General features: G+C 33.6%; 1 pseudogene; it reads left to right on the top strand.

The window, feature by feature from the left end:
* The first annotated feature begins 11,670 nt into the window (after positions 1-11,670).
* On the top strand, positions 11,671-12,576 carry LOC131409025 (olfactory receptor 51F2-like; annotated as a pseudogene).
* The last annotated feature ends 2,974 nt before the right edge of the window (positions 12,577-15,550 follow it).

The raw sequence follows: 15,550 nt of genomic DNA, 5'->3' as shown, positions 1-15,550 counted from the left end.
AGAGGCCCAGAGGACACACATTCCTCAAGGCCATTAGGAATAAGCTGTGAAAATGATACCAGCATCACTGAGAAGTTGAGAAGTGGCTCTCCTCTGTTGACCAGGGATGACAGTAGGAGATGCAGTCACAGACCCAGGTTCATTAATATCCATGCATATCATGAGGCCTTGACCTAATAGAGGCCAGATTGCAGTGGTTAATCACCAAAAAAACCCAAGGGGCTGCAATTATCATAAGAACCACCGAAGTCCAAATAGCAGACAGGACAGCTTAACATGCAAGTAGTTGTGAGGATGATAAATAAAGCATGAGATCCTGGGGCAAATTCAATATGAAGTCAGTGAGGGGCTAGGTAAGATTTATTACAAAAAGAAGACAAGAATGGACAAGAAGGAGGTTGAAAGGAGGCTGTCATACGTTGATATAAGGTTAACTTTGAGTTAAGGAGAGAAAGAAAGAAAAAATTTTGGTAGAAAAAATCATCTTAGACTATAGTGCAGTTCTAAACAGAGTTAGTCAAGGCCATTGGTATCCTCAAGTCAAAATCACCTGTCAGAGGTGCCTTTGTGCCTTCCTGGAAAGGCTCTGCCACATTTACTCATTGGCTGGAAGCAGCTCATAGGAAATGTGGCCTCCTTGAAACGTGATGATGGATTTAAGAACTCAGCAGCTAGGACTGCTGTTCTCCATAATCTAAAATGTGAAGGGTACAATTAATAACCTACACGTTTATCAAATTAAGAGGAAACTATGTTGGGCAATACAAGGAGGAGCCAAAAATCAAACCTTAAGAGAGAGAAGCCAGAGCAGCTATGAGCTGCTCAGAAGTTGAACTGTCTGTCAGTTCCCAGTCTTCATGCGCCTCCCTTGAAGTTTCAAATACTCAGGAAATGGAGTATCAGGATGAAGGATAAATGAAAATTTTAGTATTCTTTTCTGCAGCTTTTCTCTACCTCAGAAATCATTTTGAAATATAAGGTTAAAAATTCTCATGAGAGAGCATCTGATTGGCCCTGCTTGGGTCAGCTATCTAAGTCTCTAGTATTGATCGACCAGGTTCATGTGTACAGGCCCAGTATATTGGGTTCACCTCTATGTTTGAGGCTGTTATCATAAAAAGCGAAATGTTTTTACTAAAGAACTTCCCAACACCACTCTAATACCCAATCTTTATTTGAAAAAGCACATTAAGATCATTTGATTAATGACAAATGTTTTTTATGTGAGGGTTATGATTCTGGGGATTAAATGACTGACTAAACAGAAGAATATTTTCAACTTTAAAATTTCCCGTTAGTAAAACTGTTCCAGGCAAAAGTACCAAGGATGACAAAATCACTGATTAGATGAATAACAAATATTTACATAAAATTACAAAGAGCAAACACATGTGTTAGCACGGCATGTCTTTCCTGGGGGCCAACGAAGATAGATTCAGATATTTTGAAGAAAGATTAAAAAGTAATCAAGATAAAAAACTTACTTTGTTAGGCATAGAAACAATAAAATGTCTCTCTTTTATGATTTATATCCTTCATAAAACTTTCATGTTTATTATATCAAAGAATTACTTATTCTGACAATGACTGTTGTACAAATTTGCTACTAATAACTGATAGTGCTATACACCATTAAACTTTTAAGAAAACTAATAATTCTTAGCCTGGGACAATTTATGAGAATTAAATAAAATATGCCAAAACAATTACTAAATGTCTATGGTAACCTCAATCTATGTTTCTGTACTCATTGTTCTATGTTGTTTTAAACAGAACAGAAATCCATTATTCAAAACTAATTTCCACAAAATTATACATTTATTTGTTCATTATTTATTTATTCAGTGACTATGTATCAATAACTACTATGTGTAAAAATAAATAAAACATGCACTCCTAGGACACGTACTCTCATGAATCATTTGTAACTGTGTCTTCCTATCAAAATGATCCAAATGCCCCATCAGTACAACAAATTCAGCAAGTCCCAAATCAGATTTGTTTTGTTTCTTTTAAAAACCATCTGATCCTTCTGTTGATGAGTGAAATTATTTCTGATAATGAAGGATGTAAGGTGATTAAAAGTTTTCCTTCTTTGAAAAAACTTGACCAAGTGATCCTCTGAACCTTGGAAACATGTCTTTCTGTTTAAATTTCTATTTGATCAAAACTAAAAACTTTTGATCTCCCTTTGCAATGTCACCCTTCTTTCAGCCAACCAAGACTGATTTACTTATGTCACTTTTGTCCTTCCTCTCTATCTTCATCATTGAAATTGTTACCTTATAGCATAAATGTAACATCTTTGATGCTGCACTCAATATGTTTTCTCACCTCTGACACCACTATTCTGTGCCTTCAGAATCTCTCTTTAGGATAGACAGATTCTATCCGGTGGCCCTACCTTTGTGTCTCCTCATTGTAATTTATCCTCTGCAATTGTCAGACTAATCTTATGATAGAATCACATAGCTTAAAAGAACTTTCAATAGCTTCTCTTGCTGTCCAAATTGTAAACAAACTCCACCAGCCAAGAAAACACTAAATCCTAATCCTGTGTACTTTTCTTTAAAATTTTCAGAGATTATCAAGTTCATCATTTTATTCTGCAGATAAAAAAACTGATCCTTTTAGCTATGACTTCTTTTCTTTGAGCCACATAGTTAATAGCAGAGAAAAGTTTTTGGATTTCTGGTCGTATAACACAGTATTCTTGGAATTCTGTGATGCTTCTCTCAACGATGGAAATGCTTCAAGTATTTACCTACCATCATTGTTGAGTCTCTTTTTTTCCCTGTCTTTTCATTTTTCTAGAAATGTATAACAAAATTATAAATACAAAGATTTCCATGCAGTAAACATTGGAGTGCAAATATCTCTTTGATCCTGATTTTTATTCCTTTGGATAAATACCCAGAAGTGGGATTGCTGGATCATCTGGTAATTCTGTTTACTTTTTTGGGGAACCTGCATACTGTTTTCTATAATGTCTGTACCAATTTAAATTCCCACCAATAGTGTACCAGGGTTCCCTTTTCTCCTCTTTCTTGCCATATTTGTTATCTTTTGTTTTTTTGATAATAGGCATCCTAACAAGTGTGAGGTGATATCTCGTTGTCCTTTTGAATTGCATTTCCCTGATGATTAATAATATTGAGCACCTTTTCATGTACCTGTTGTTCTATAGCTAACAATATTGTATTGTACACTTAAATTTTCTCAGAGGGTAGATATTATGTTGTGTTCTTACTATAAAAAATAATAATAATAAAAGAGGTGGGAAGAAATTTTGGGAGGTGATGGATGTGTTTACAGTATTGATGGTGATGATGTTTTCATGGTGCTATTGTTACCCCCAAATTCATCGAATTGTATACACTGAATAAATACAGCTTTTTATATGTCAATCATACCTCAATAAAGTAGTTTAAAAAAGAGATTTCCATGCAAGTTCTACTGAATCAACTTGCTAAATTAACCAGCAATCTTTATTTTCTCTGTAAAATATACTGACTGACGCTTGCAGCCAGTTGAACATTCATAGCTTATTCTCCAATTAGCAAGTCCACATTGCCCCCAATAAGTGAACTGTAGGCTACTTGTTTTTTCTTAATAGTCATTATTATTATAATGGAAGTTATATACCGTGTATTAAAGATATGGTTTAAGAAAAGAAGATAATATGGAATTCCAATTTGCAGAACTACATTAGAAGGCTCAAAATCTACATCTAATGATGATGAATAAATCACGTATATAAGTTTTAGGTTGAAAGAAAATGTTCAATATAGGTTAAAATTATTTTTATGACCCGTGTATTTAACCAATTTTATTAGATAATTAACCTAGCCATCAACCAAACAAGGTTGAATAAAATTACTTTTATTTTGCTTCTTTATATGATTCTCTTTTCTATACTGTGAAAGAGAAATTCAAGAGTGAGGGATAAATTAATTTGATAAACACTATCAACTACTGATTTTGTGTCAAGCACTGTGTTCATCAGTACATGTCAGGTAAATAAAAAATGTTTGTTTTTCCCTGAATAACTAAGACTAAAAAAAATAATGTACCTGAAATTACTTGCAAAACATTAATCACTATACAGATGCTAATTAATATAATCCTAATTAACATAATTTTTTTTCTGGAAGTTACTTTCACTGGAGTTGCCATACTGCCAAATCTACCTTCTTCTATTGAATGGACCACCTCTGTCAAGCCACTTGAATTTGTAATTCTATTTTACTGCTTAGTTCTGAATTTTAGGAATGTATTTGCTCATTTAACAAATATTTAATGCATACGTACTACATAACAGAGACTAGGCTATTACCTGGAGATACTTTCAAAACATGTGTTATTCCACTTACTTGTACACAAAAATCCATGTAATAGATTATCGACAAGAAACACATAGCAGAATAAAAATCAAGAGGAAATACTGAATCCTCATCTTAAATGCTGTATCCATGTTTAAGGTAATGATTCAATTCCATTTTTAATTAAAACATGTAAACAGAGTTACTGCGTCAACATGTTTATTGTTCTTTGCTTGGTTCTTTTCCACTTGTCTTAGCATCCACATTACCTGATGCCATCCAACTAACCTGGGGGCAGAGAGGTAAAGCACAACACATTGGCACAGAAATCCCCCAGAATGTGTTTATCCCAGTTGGGTAAATGACTACTCCATTAGTTTCCTTATAAAATTCTTCATTCACGTAGAGGTAAATGGCCTGCATACACCCACTCTAAATGAGGGTGAGAGAAGTCTTTCCTCCTTGTCTAAAGGCCAAGTCAAGTAGCTGTTCTCAGATCAGACAGTATTTGATTGTATCTATAATAAAATGAGTCAGATGACTTTAAGCTGCATCATGAGTAATTGAGTTTAAACACAAGGAAGAATTTCTTGAAAGTGAACTTAGAGACAATAACTCACCTAGTCTTCTGGCATTGCTTCTTCAAGATCTCTGTTTGTATCCCTTCTAATTCTCCACATCTTGAAAGGTAAGACCCTCCCCACTTACCCCTGGTCCCTGATCTCTACACCCACCCAGATCCTGATATAGTTAGGACTTCTCACTGTTTTGTTCACTTCCATTGGCCTAATGCCTATTTAGAAATTCCAAATACCATATAGATGTTTTGTTTTCATCGTTTAGCTAATCACAGCAAAATCTGTGACCAATGGACCTTTTACCCAATCACTCTTCACCATATGAAAGTGCAGTTCTCCTGTAGCCCAACAATCCTTACTAATTTTTGTAAATTAGTTGATTGAAAGCAAGCATTTTAATGAGTTTTCCTTTGGCTGATGGTGAAATCGCATATTCTTCCTGTATTTCTAGAATTCTTCTTTGGGGAATTCCATTTTAATGCCTTTTGCTCATTTTTTATATTGTCGTTTTTTACTGCCCTACAATGGGCACAATTTCCAACTGAATATTGTATATGCGTCAAATATTTCCCCCAATTTGTAATAACCCTTTTAATTATGTGGAAGGTTTTTTTTTTGCCATAAAACAATTCTTTGTATTTTAACAAATCAAATATATCAATCGGTACCTCTATGGTTTACATCTTTGATGTCATCATTAGATAATTCTCACTCAAGGATTATATAAATATTTACCTGCATTTTACTCTAAAATGTATTTTATTTATTCATAATTAAACATTTAACCATCTGGAATTAATTTAAACACGTTGTGGTGTATGTTTTATTATATTTTTTTCAAATGGATAGTCAGTTTATCCTACTCCTTTTATTCAATAACTCACTCTATTACTACTGGTTTAAGAAGCTTCCTTTAAACTTACCTAAATGTTTACCTAGGTCTCTTCCTGTACTTTTAATTTTCCCAGGGTTGTATTTGTTTCCATAAAGGTACTAAATTATCTTAATTATATCCGCATCTAATATAATAAATTAGATACAATTCTCTGTATTACTGATTCTTTTAGTAATCATGGCAAATTCTTCTATGCTGGTATATGTCTCTGTCGATCCTTTCAGACGGTGAATTTCTATTCTTGGCCTTGTTTGTTTGTTTCAGCTTGCAGTCAATTCTCAACAAGGAAACATTTCAATACTTCACATTTTATTTTAAAGAAGATTATGTGGTGGGTTTATTTTCTGAGCTTTTACATATCTTTTACTTTTTCCAATAGAACTAACTGGGCTGGATATCAGATTTTGCCAGAAATTCTACTGAAGTGAATCTATTGCTTTCTGACACTCAATATGTCATGAAAGAAATTTAAATCCAGCCTTATTTTTAAGTTTTTTTGAACTATTACTTACATGTCATAAAAAGTATACTACAAAGTCTCTCCTCTGAGCATTAACTTACACAGTATAAAAATAATACAAGTCAAAGATTTTTACTAAACTTCTAAATATGTACAATCATGAGTACAATTCAGTTTTAGAACACTTTTTTATCACCCCTCATGCCATTTTGCAGATAATCCCACTCCTGCCCTCAGGCAGAGGCAAATACTTTCTGTGTTTAAAAATTTTCTTTTCTGGATTATTCATAATGGTGCATAACACAGTATGTAGTCTTTTGCTTCTTGTTTCTTTCATTTAGCATAAGATTTTTGAGATATACTCATTTGTAGCCTGTAATAATATTTTTTTCCTTTTTATTGCTGAGTGGTTCTCCATTGTATTGGTGTTTCACATTTTGTTCACCATTCAACTGGTTGATGGACATTTGAGTTGTTTCCAATTCAGGGCTATTATGAATAATACTGCTATGAATATTCGTGTGTAAGTTTTGCGTATACAAAGGCTTTTATTTCTCTTTGGTAGACTCTTAGGAGTAGAATTTCTGACTCATACCTTAAGTTTATGTTTAGCTTTTTAAGGATCTGCCTATCTGTTTTTCATAGTGGCTGAACCTTTTTACATTTCCACCAGCAAAATATGATGTTTGCAGTTTCTCCACATGCTTGCCAAGACTTGATACTATTTTTCTTTTTGCTTATAGCAATATCTCAATGCATTTTAAATTTTCACTTTCCTAATGACCAGTGACGTAGATCATCTTTTCCTGTGCTTATTAGCCATTTGTATATCTTTGGTGAAATATCTGTTCAAATCTTTTGCCCATTTTTAATTGGATTGTTTGTCTTATTATTGAGCTGTAAGAGTTTTTTACATATTCTGGATACAAGTTTTTCATGTAAATGCTTTCTCCCAGTCTGCGGTTTGTCTTTATTTTCTTAAAGGGGACTTTTGAATTGCATTTTTTTTTTTTTGGCAGAAGTCTGACAGTGATCAGTTTTTTTTAATGGATCATACATTCACTGTGGTATCTAAGAATGTTTTTCTTAACCCACAGTCACAAAATATTCTCCTATATTATTTTCTAGAAATTTCAGATGTTTAGCTCTTACCTTTAGGTCTATGACCCCTTTGGAGTTAATTTTGAGGACAATGTGAGGTAAGGTCTAAGTTCTTATTTTTATTTTTGCATAGGAATATCCAATTGTTCTAGCACCATTTGTTGAAAGTCTATCCTTTCCCTCATTTAATTGTCTTGGCACCTTTGTTGAAAATCAATTTACCATATGTAAGGGTTTAAATCTAGAATCTCAATTTTATTCTATTGATCTATATGATGATCCTTGTGTCCTGTGTCTTGATTATGTTGATTTAATATAAAGTTTTGAAATCTGGTAGTATAAATACTCTAATTTGGTTCTTCTTTTTTAAAATTGTTTTGTTCATTATAAGTCTTCTAAATGTCCCTATAAATTTTAGAATCAGAGTTAATTTCTACAAAAAAAAATGAATTCTGCTGATACTACATTGAATTTATGAATCCTTTACGGATCCATAGCCGTCTTAAAAATATTTAGGCTTCTAATCCATGAGCATATGTCTCTCCGATTATTTACATATTTTTTTATTTTCTCTCAGCAGTATTTTGTCATCTTCATTGTACAAATCTTGCTCATTTTTTTGTAATTTTTTTCTTACATATTTCATTCTTTCTGCATGGTGAATAAAATATTTTTTAAAGTGTTTTCTTTTGTTTTATTTGTAAAACCAGCCTGATTTTAATTTCTTTATAGGAGTCTTACTTTTTTCAGCCTGAAAACTTGTAGGTTTTTTAAAAAGATTGTAAATCAAATATTTTGTGTATATTTCCATCTTCACTGATTTTACCTGGGATATAATGAGCTCTTTCAATCTCCAAACACTGCAGCCTGTTATTTGGAACAGTCATTTTTCTTCCACTTGTTTTGGTTTATTTTTCCTGGGACATTAATTATCTGTATGTTGGCTTTTCATTTTTTGTCCTTCTCAATCATTATTTTCTCATTATTTTCTTTTCACTATTTCTTCCTATGCATTACGGGAGGATTTTTCAAATGCATTCTTCAAATTGAACTGATTTAAATTATTTTACCTCAATTCTGTTTTTGATTATATCTAACATTTGCTTTAATTCTATTATATTTCCCTTATCTCATTACTTTGGTCTTTCTTTCCTTTGTTTTCTCTTTCTTTCGTAATGCTGTATGATGCCATTGCCTGAATTACCTTAGGATATTTTCTTAGTTCACAGAGGTTTTGACATCTGTGATGACGATGACTGAGTCGTTACGATGTGAAAGGAAATGTGCTATGTGATTTACAGACATTATTACATATTCATATATGCTTCTATGCTGAATTTTCCAGATGTTGTTCCCTTTTTCTATTTACGCAACGTTTTAAAGATTTCATGCTAGCAGGGTTTTTTTTTCATTTATACACTTACTAGTGCAAAGCAAGATCTTTTCACACTTTTTTTTCCCAATTGACCATGTGTGTGTCTTCCTCATGGCTACCGTCTCAACAAGCACGATTATGTGGAGTGCAGTTTGTGATCCATTTCCCAGTTCCTAGCAGCCTACAATTTCACTACGGGAACACCCATGCCACCAACACTGTCTGGTTCTTGGCCAATTTGAAATGTTAGAGGAAATTAAAACCTAAATTCCCAAAATGTGCTGTTGCCAGATTTTTTTCTGTTTTCTTTTTTGTTGACAAAAATGTACTTCAGTGAATATTCATTTCAAAATTCAATGCGTCTCTACCAATGCCACCCCTTACGCCGTTATCTTTGGCTGATTCTCTTGTGATGAGATACCTGGTACAAGGAAAATGTCCTTGGTCAACTTGTAGTAAGGCATCTTACAAAAAGAGATGCCTGGTCTTCATTTTTTATTTTGATGCAGACTCTGGATTCCTGAGTGTAGACTGTGGTAATGGTGTTAAGTGCTGTCTTATACTTCCACTCAATCCAACTCCATATTCCTTACTTAGGAGTGGTTAATCACTCTCAAAACATTCTGGATGTAGGACATCTATCAGTTTTAACATTAGTATTTCTTTGGTCTATTCCTTTTTCCCTTTAATTTTTTTTGAAAATTTAATAGAAAATTGGGAGAGACTGTTTCCAGTAATACTAGCTAAAGTTACTTTAAAATGGAAGTTTATTTTAAATTTTAGAAAGAAAACTCAGAGAGCAACATGCAGCACAAATTAGAAAGAGTTGCAATAGAGACAAAAATTGATCAACAGATGGGAGATGAGAGGACATTCAGCTTTCTGCATTAGGCAACCTGATACATAAGCTACCATAGATCTATAGAGCTATTAATTAAAATGGGGAAAATAGAATTCACAATTGTGGGGGCTGTGGACACTAATTCAGATGCAGTCATGTTGTGCTTGAGTTGATGTTGAGATATTTAAGTGGAGAAATCAAAGAGTTAAATATATGGACCTCATATTTAAGAGATTAACGTGGGATAAAGAGAAATGCTTTAAAGTAGGAAAATAAATGAATAAAACTATTGTTTATGGAATGCCTCTGGAATTGAAACTATGTAGAAATGGGTAACATGTTTGGAGAAATAGTCTAACTTATTTTTATCTACATCCACAAGTTATGTAGTCAGATGATAAAATTTATAAAAATGGGCATATTAATGAAAATAATTTTGGATGGCTTCTAAAGGAACAATGGAAATCTTAAAGAAGTTAAAAATATATTTTGAGCAATAGTTTCATTATTATAATAAACATGCTATATCAACCATGGATTAATTTGAATTATAGCATCCAATATTATGCTTAAGAATTTACCATTTGCTAATATTGTCTCATCAATTTATTTACATATCATACAGAACATAGGCAATCTTGAAATAAAATTGTTTCAACACTGAACCATAGAAATGATAAATAAGAGACTTGCAAACATACATAGTTCTAACACATTTGTCTTATTTATTAATAGAGAATTATAATAGTGTTAAAGTAGAATTATATCATTATTATTGGTATTGTCATTATTATCATTAGAAAATGTAGTGTAGTTGTTAATAGCACAGGCTCTAAAGTCTTATTTTTTGATTCCTAATGTCATCTCTTTCAGATTTTATAACTTTTGGCAATTTATCCAAACTTTTCAAATTTATGCTTCTGTAATAAAAATACCTCTCTTAGGTTTTTCATAGGCTCAAATGAAATAATCTACATAAAATACCTAGAGTATTATATGGAACATGGTCTTATCCTTCACAATATTATATATCTGAATAACTTTGTAAGAGATCAAGGTCAAATTAAGGACCAGCGTATACATGTTACAAAAGAAGTTTATTATTATCATCATTAATTTTTACCATAACAGAGGCAGGTTCCACAATGGTAAATAAACAAGGAAGTATTTTACTGTTACAAATTAAAAACAATATCAAGCTACAGATTCACAGGAACTGAAGCATCTCTCCTCTAGTTCCCTATAGTAAATGTATGTAATGAGACAGGATGAACTGGCATTATTTGGGGTGAATTCTTAGGTATATGTAGTATTGGGAAGAGAGGTTTCCCTGCTAAGTTAAAATAAATTTTCTCTCAGAACCTGAGTTTAATAAATCTAAAATCACAAGGCAAACTTAGTCAATTATTTTCTTAGGCCAAGTCCTACTCATGGTTAAGTAGAATATTTCAGGAAGGGCAAATAAAATAAAAATCAATTAGCAAAAGTATTGTGAATATCTACTACGAGCGAAGAATTCTACTAAGCAAAGTTTCGCTAAAAATAACCCTTTATTCTCCTTAGACCATAGTAATAAGTATAAGCTTACAATCCAGTTGAAGCATAAAAAATGTAATCAAAATATGGATAAGAGTACAAGATAGTAAGTGATGAACACCAAATAAATTTACCCAAGTAAATTGAAATTTAATTAAACTTAATCTTATTTCAGTGACGAATCACACAGGCATAATATCGAGTGAAAGAAGCAAGATGCAAATAGTATACACTGCACTACTCTATTTACATCAAGATCGAAAACAGAGAAAAGTAATTATGGAAATAGAAGTCAAAGTAATGCTTACTATAGGAGAGGATACTGACGAGGATGAGGCAGTGGGAAGCCTTAAGGGCTGGTGATAATGTTTATCAATTGATCTTAGAAGTGGTTACCTGAGTGCATATAGATGCCACCAAACTTCCTTTTGTGCACTTCACAAAATGTTTATTAAACTTTAACTAAATATAATGTTTAATTCTAAATTTAGAAACTCAAGATCTTACAACAGAATTCCGCTGTTACAGACCACAGTGCCTTCCGTGACTCCACTTTATTTTTCTCTTGACTGGTGTCCCTGGACTTGAATGGGCCCATGCCTGGATCTCCATTCCCTTCTGCTGCCTCTATTTCACTGCCCTTTCTGGGAACACCTTGATCCTGTTCACAGTCCTCACTGAGCCAAGCCTCCACGAGCCCATGTACTATTTCCTCTCCATGTTGTCCACCACTGACATTGGCTTATGCATCTCTACACTGGTGACGGTAACGGGAATATTCTGGGTCAACACCCGGGAAATCAGCTTCAGTGCTTGCTTATCACAGATGTTCTTCATTGTTCTTCGCTATTGTGGAAACTTCAGTGCTCCTGGCTAAGGCCTTTGATTGTTTTGTGGCCATATCTAAACCCTTGAGGTATGCTACCATTCTAACTCATGCAAGGATCACAAGAATTGATTTGGCAGTCATTACCAGAGGGACTGTCATTCTGACACCACCAGTCCTGCTTCTTAAGCATCTATCATTCTGCGCAGCCTTGTGCTCTGTCACTCCTACTGCTTCCACCCAGATGTGATGAAGCTCTTGTGTTCAGATACAAAGATCAATAGTGCATTTGGACTAACCGCAATTAGCTCTACTGTTGGAGTGGACTCTATCTTTATCCTGCTTTCCTACATCTTGATCATTCGCTCCATTCTCAACATTGCTTCCCCAGAGAGGAGGAAAAAGGCCTTCAGCACCTGCATTTCTCATATCACTGCTGTGGCCATATTCTAAATCCCTTTGATCAGCCTGTCTTTTGTTCACAGGTTTGGAAAATGTGCTCCACCCTATGTGCCCACACTCATTGCTAATGTATACTTGCTCATTCCCCCTGTGATGAATCCAAGAATCTATAGTGTGAAAACAAAACAGATTCAAAAAGCTATGCTCAAACTTTTATGTTCCAAAGGAACTCATATTTAACAGTTACTGCTCCTATTAAGACCTGCTTCAATGTCAGTGAAATTTTTTCACAAATTCAAGTTATAGACCTATGTAATTTTAGAGTTAAATAGAAATAGATATTATCCAATTCAAACATCTCCACAATGTAGTTAATCCTACCTAAGGCAATCTTATCTTTTCTACATCAAAATACTAATTCAGATTCTCACTACCTCTCAGTTAGTGCCTTTCATTCCTATAGATGACTAACTGAGCCCCCATCTCTATGCTGTTTCTGCCCCAAACCATCTGTCATTCACTTTGAATTAATTTTCCAAATATCCAACTCAAATGAAATTTAAAAACAAATTTTTTTTTGTTTTTAATAATAAGGGGGCTGGCCCAATGGCATAGTGGTTAAGTTTTCATGCTCTGATTCAACGACCCAGGGTTGGCGGGGTCTGATTCTGGGTAGAGACCTACACACCGCTCATCAAACCATGTTGTGGTGGCATCCCACATATAAAATAGAGGAAGACTGGCACAGATGACAGCTCAGGACCAATCTTCCTCACGAAAGAAAAACACCAATAAGCATCCCTTGCATGTTTATTTCTCAAACACCAAATAAATGAAACAACAAGTCCTATATATATGATAGTTAAATTCCTCCACAATTTAGGTTTAAATTCCTTTAAAGTTTAATCTACCTCTTTCCATTTTCATACCTCTGCAGTCTAAGAAAATCAGTCAGCTAACTGCTCCATCGCGTATATGCAACTTTCCGATGGTGGCCTTTACTGTTGACTCCACTTCAACCTTAACACCCATTCCTCCACCTTGAAATTTTACTTATGTGTCAAGGCTAATCTTCAAATATCCTCTTCATTACATTTTTCATGATTTCTCCAATGATTGCTGACCTCTCCCTCCCATAATTTGCCTTTTATGTTGCTTTGTCTGTATCTTTTTTGCCTTTGTGTATTATTGACTATGTATTTTATGTATCAATATACATTATTATCATTATTATTATAGCTTCCACAAGAATGTAAATTCCCTAAATTAACAAAAAAAAAGGAAGCCTTGATTTTCTTTGAAGCTGCTATAATATGTAGAAGAAGACCTTTCACATAGCAGACACTCAGTGATAGTTGTTGAATTGAACTGAAGATGATAGACTATCAAATAGTCCTTCTGAACAATTTCGGTGATAAGTAATTCAATTCAATGTTTGGCCAGTATAACATAAGAAATCTCCCTTATAAATGATCCTATTTGTTCTGCCTATATTATCTAGCATTTGATGATATTTCTGACTTTCCAAACCATATAGGCCAAGGGCAATTTTGGCACCTGAGATCACAGCCTCAGAACTTATCCCAGTTTGCATAAAGCCCAGTTTTGCTAAGAATAATTTAAGCCATTTTTTTCCACGAATAGGTTTCCCAGAACTAACTGTCATTACATAATTTTTAAAAAATTTCCCACATGCCAAAGACAAAAACTAATGAACCATCCTCAAATGCTTACTCATCCTTTGCTCCTGCATCCAAAGAATCTGTATTTCTTGTCTATTCTAACACTATAATATATCTTCATTTCCACTTTTGCACTTAGTCTAGGACACTAAAATATTTAAACTAAATCACAGTTTCCTTATAGGTCTCTAGGTCTCCAATCTTGTCCCTTTTTCTCCTTCTGCTTTCCATAATAATAAGAAAAAAACTTTTTAAAAGGTTTTTAAATTAATTTTAGTTATATGAGAAATGATACATATGCTGTCATTAATAAAAGGCTTATAGAAAAGCCCAAAGTCCTCCTTGATATATTCCCTCAAGTCCAGTCTTTCCACCTCCTATATAGGTAACCACTGTATAAGTTTCATTTCTATCCTTCTTTTTTCTAGGCATTTATGTCCATCACTATTGATAAATAAAACTTAAGTAAATTTTATCATTCATATTTCAGGCAGTAACAAAATTTCCTAGGGACACTTTGCCTATTATTTTAAGAACTACATAAAACCAACAAGAGAAACGTGCTCATTACTCAGAATTCTTACGTATCTCTTTCTTCCTTCATATCTCCTATTCAACACCTTCCTAGGTACTAGCCACATGTGGTTCCAAACCCCATTGGCTAATTCTCTCTACATGTGTGATATCTTTTTGGTAAGTTGTTAGTTCAAGAATGCTACCAGGCATAGACATAGAAATGTTGTGGAATGCTATCTCTAAGAATTATGTCCCCTGGCTCACCTCACATTAACCACAGTCACTAACTACCCAACAGCAACTACAGTAGTTCATTTCCCAGCCCTATGCCCCGGCTTTTGGCAGTCTTATTTATCCCACCCCACTTCACACGTTCACTTCTTTACAGAGGATGATAAGACAGTGGCACACGTTACTATAAAAGGCATCACCAGCTCAGGGTTTTGTGGCCATAAAAATAGAAGGAATAAAACCAAGGGTATGACAATCCCAAATTATATTCTTATTCATCATCCAACAGCAACATGGATCTAGTATTTACATTAAACTAGTTATTGGGACAGATATTCAGACTATAAACATGAAGAAGATTAGCTTCTTGCTTTAAGTGAGATCGTTCCTAAGTGAGGAATATAATTTTAAAAGATATAATTTCATTAAAATGTTTATTATAGATATACCCTCTTTCAGGAAAACTTAATATAGCACACAAATATTGGATAATTCAAATTATAAAAAACTTTAGATGATAATTCTACTTTACTGCAACCATAGTGTAAAATCACACACCACCTGACATAGAAGGAAATAGGAAGAAGCAAAACTAAAATGATAGAAGCCACTTAAAAATGACAATTAGTGTGATATATTATTTGAATTAATAATGCAAGTCAGTGGGGAGGTAGTATTCACTATATAAAATTTTAATTGACATTCCAATTTTGGTGAAGGTATCTCTTGTCTGTGAAGTATTTTCTAAAGGCCAATCAGTAAGAATTCTGGTACACAGCCAGATA

Source organism: Diceros bicornis, chromosome 7 (genome assembly GCF_020826845.1).
Source record: "Diceros bicornis minor isolate mBicDic1 chromosome 7, mDicBic1.mat.cur, whole genome shotgun sequence".
Lineage (NCBI taxonomy): Eukaryota > Metazoa > Chordata > Mammalia > Perissodactyla > Rhinocerotidae > Diceros > Diceros bicornis.
This window is presented reverse-complemented; position numbering and strand designations above follow the sequence as displayed.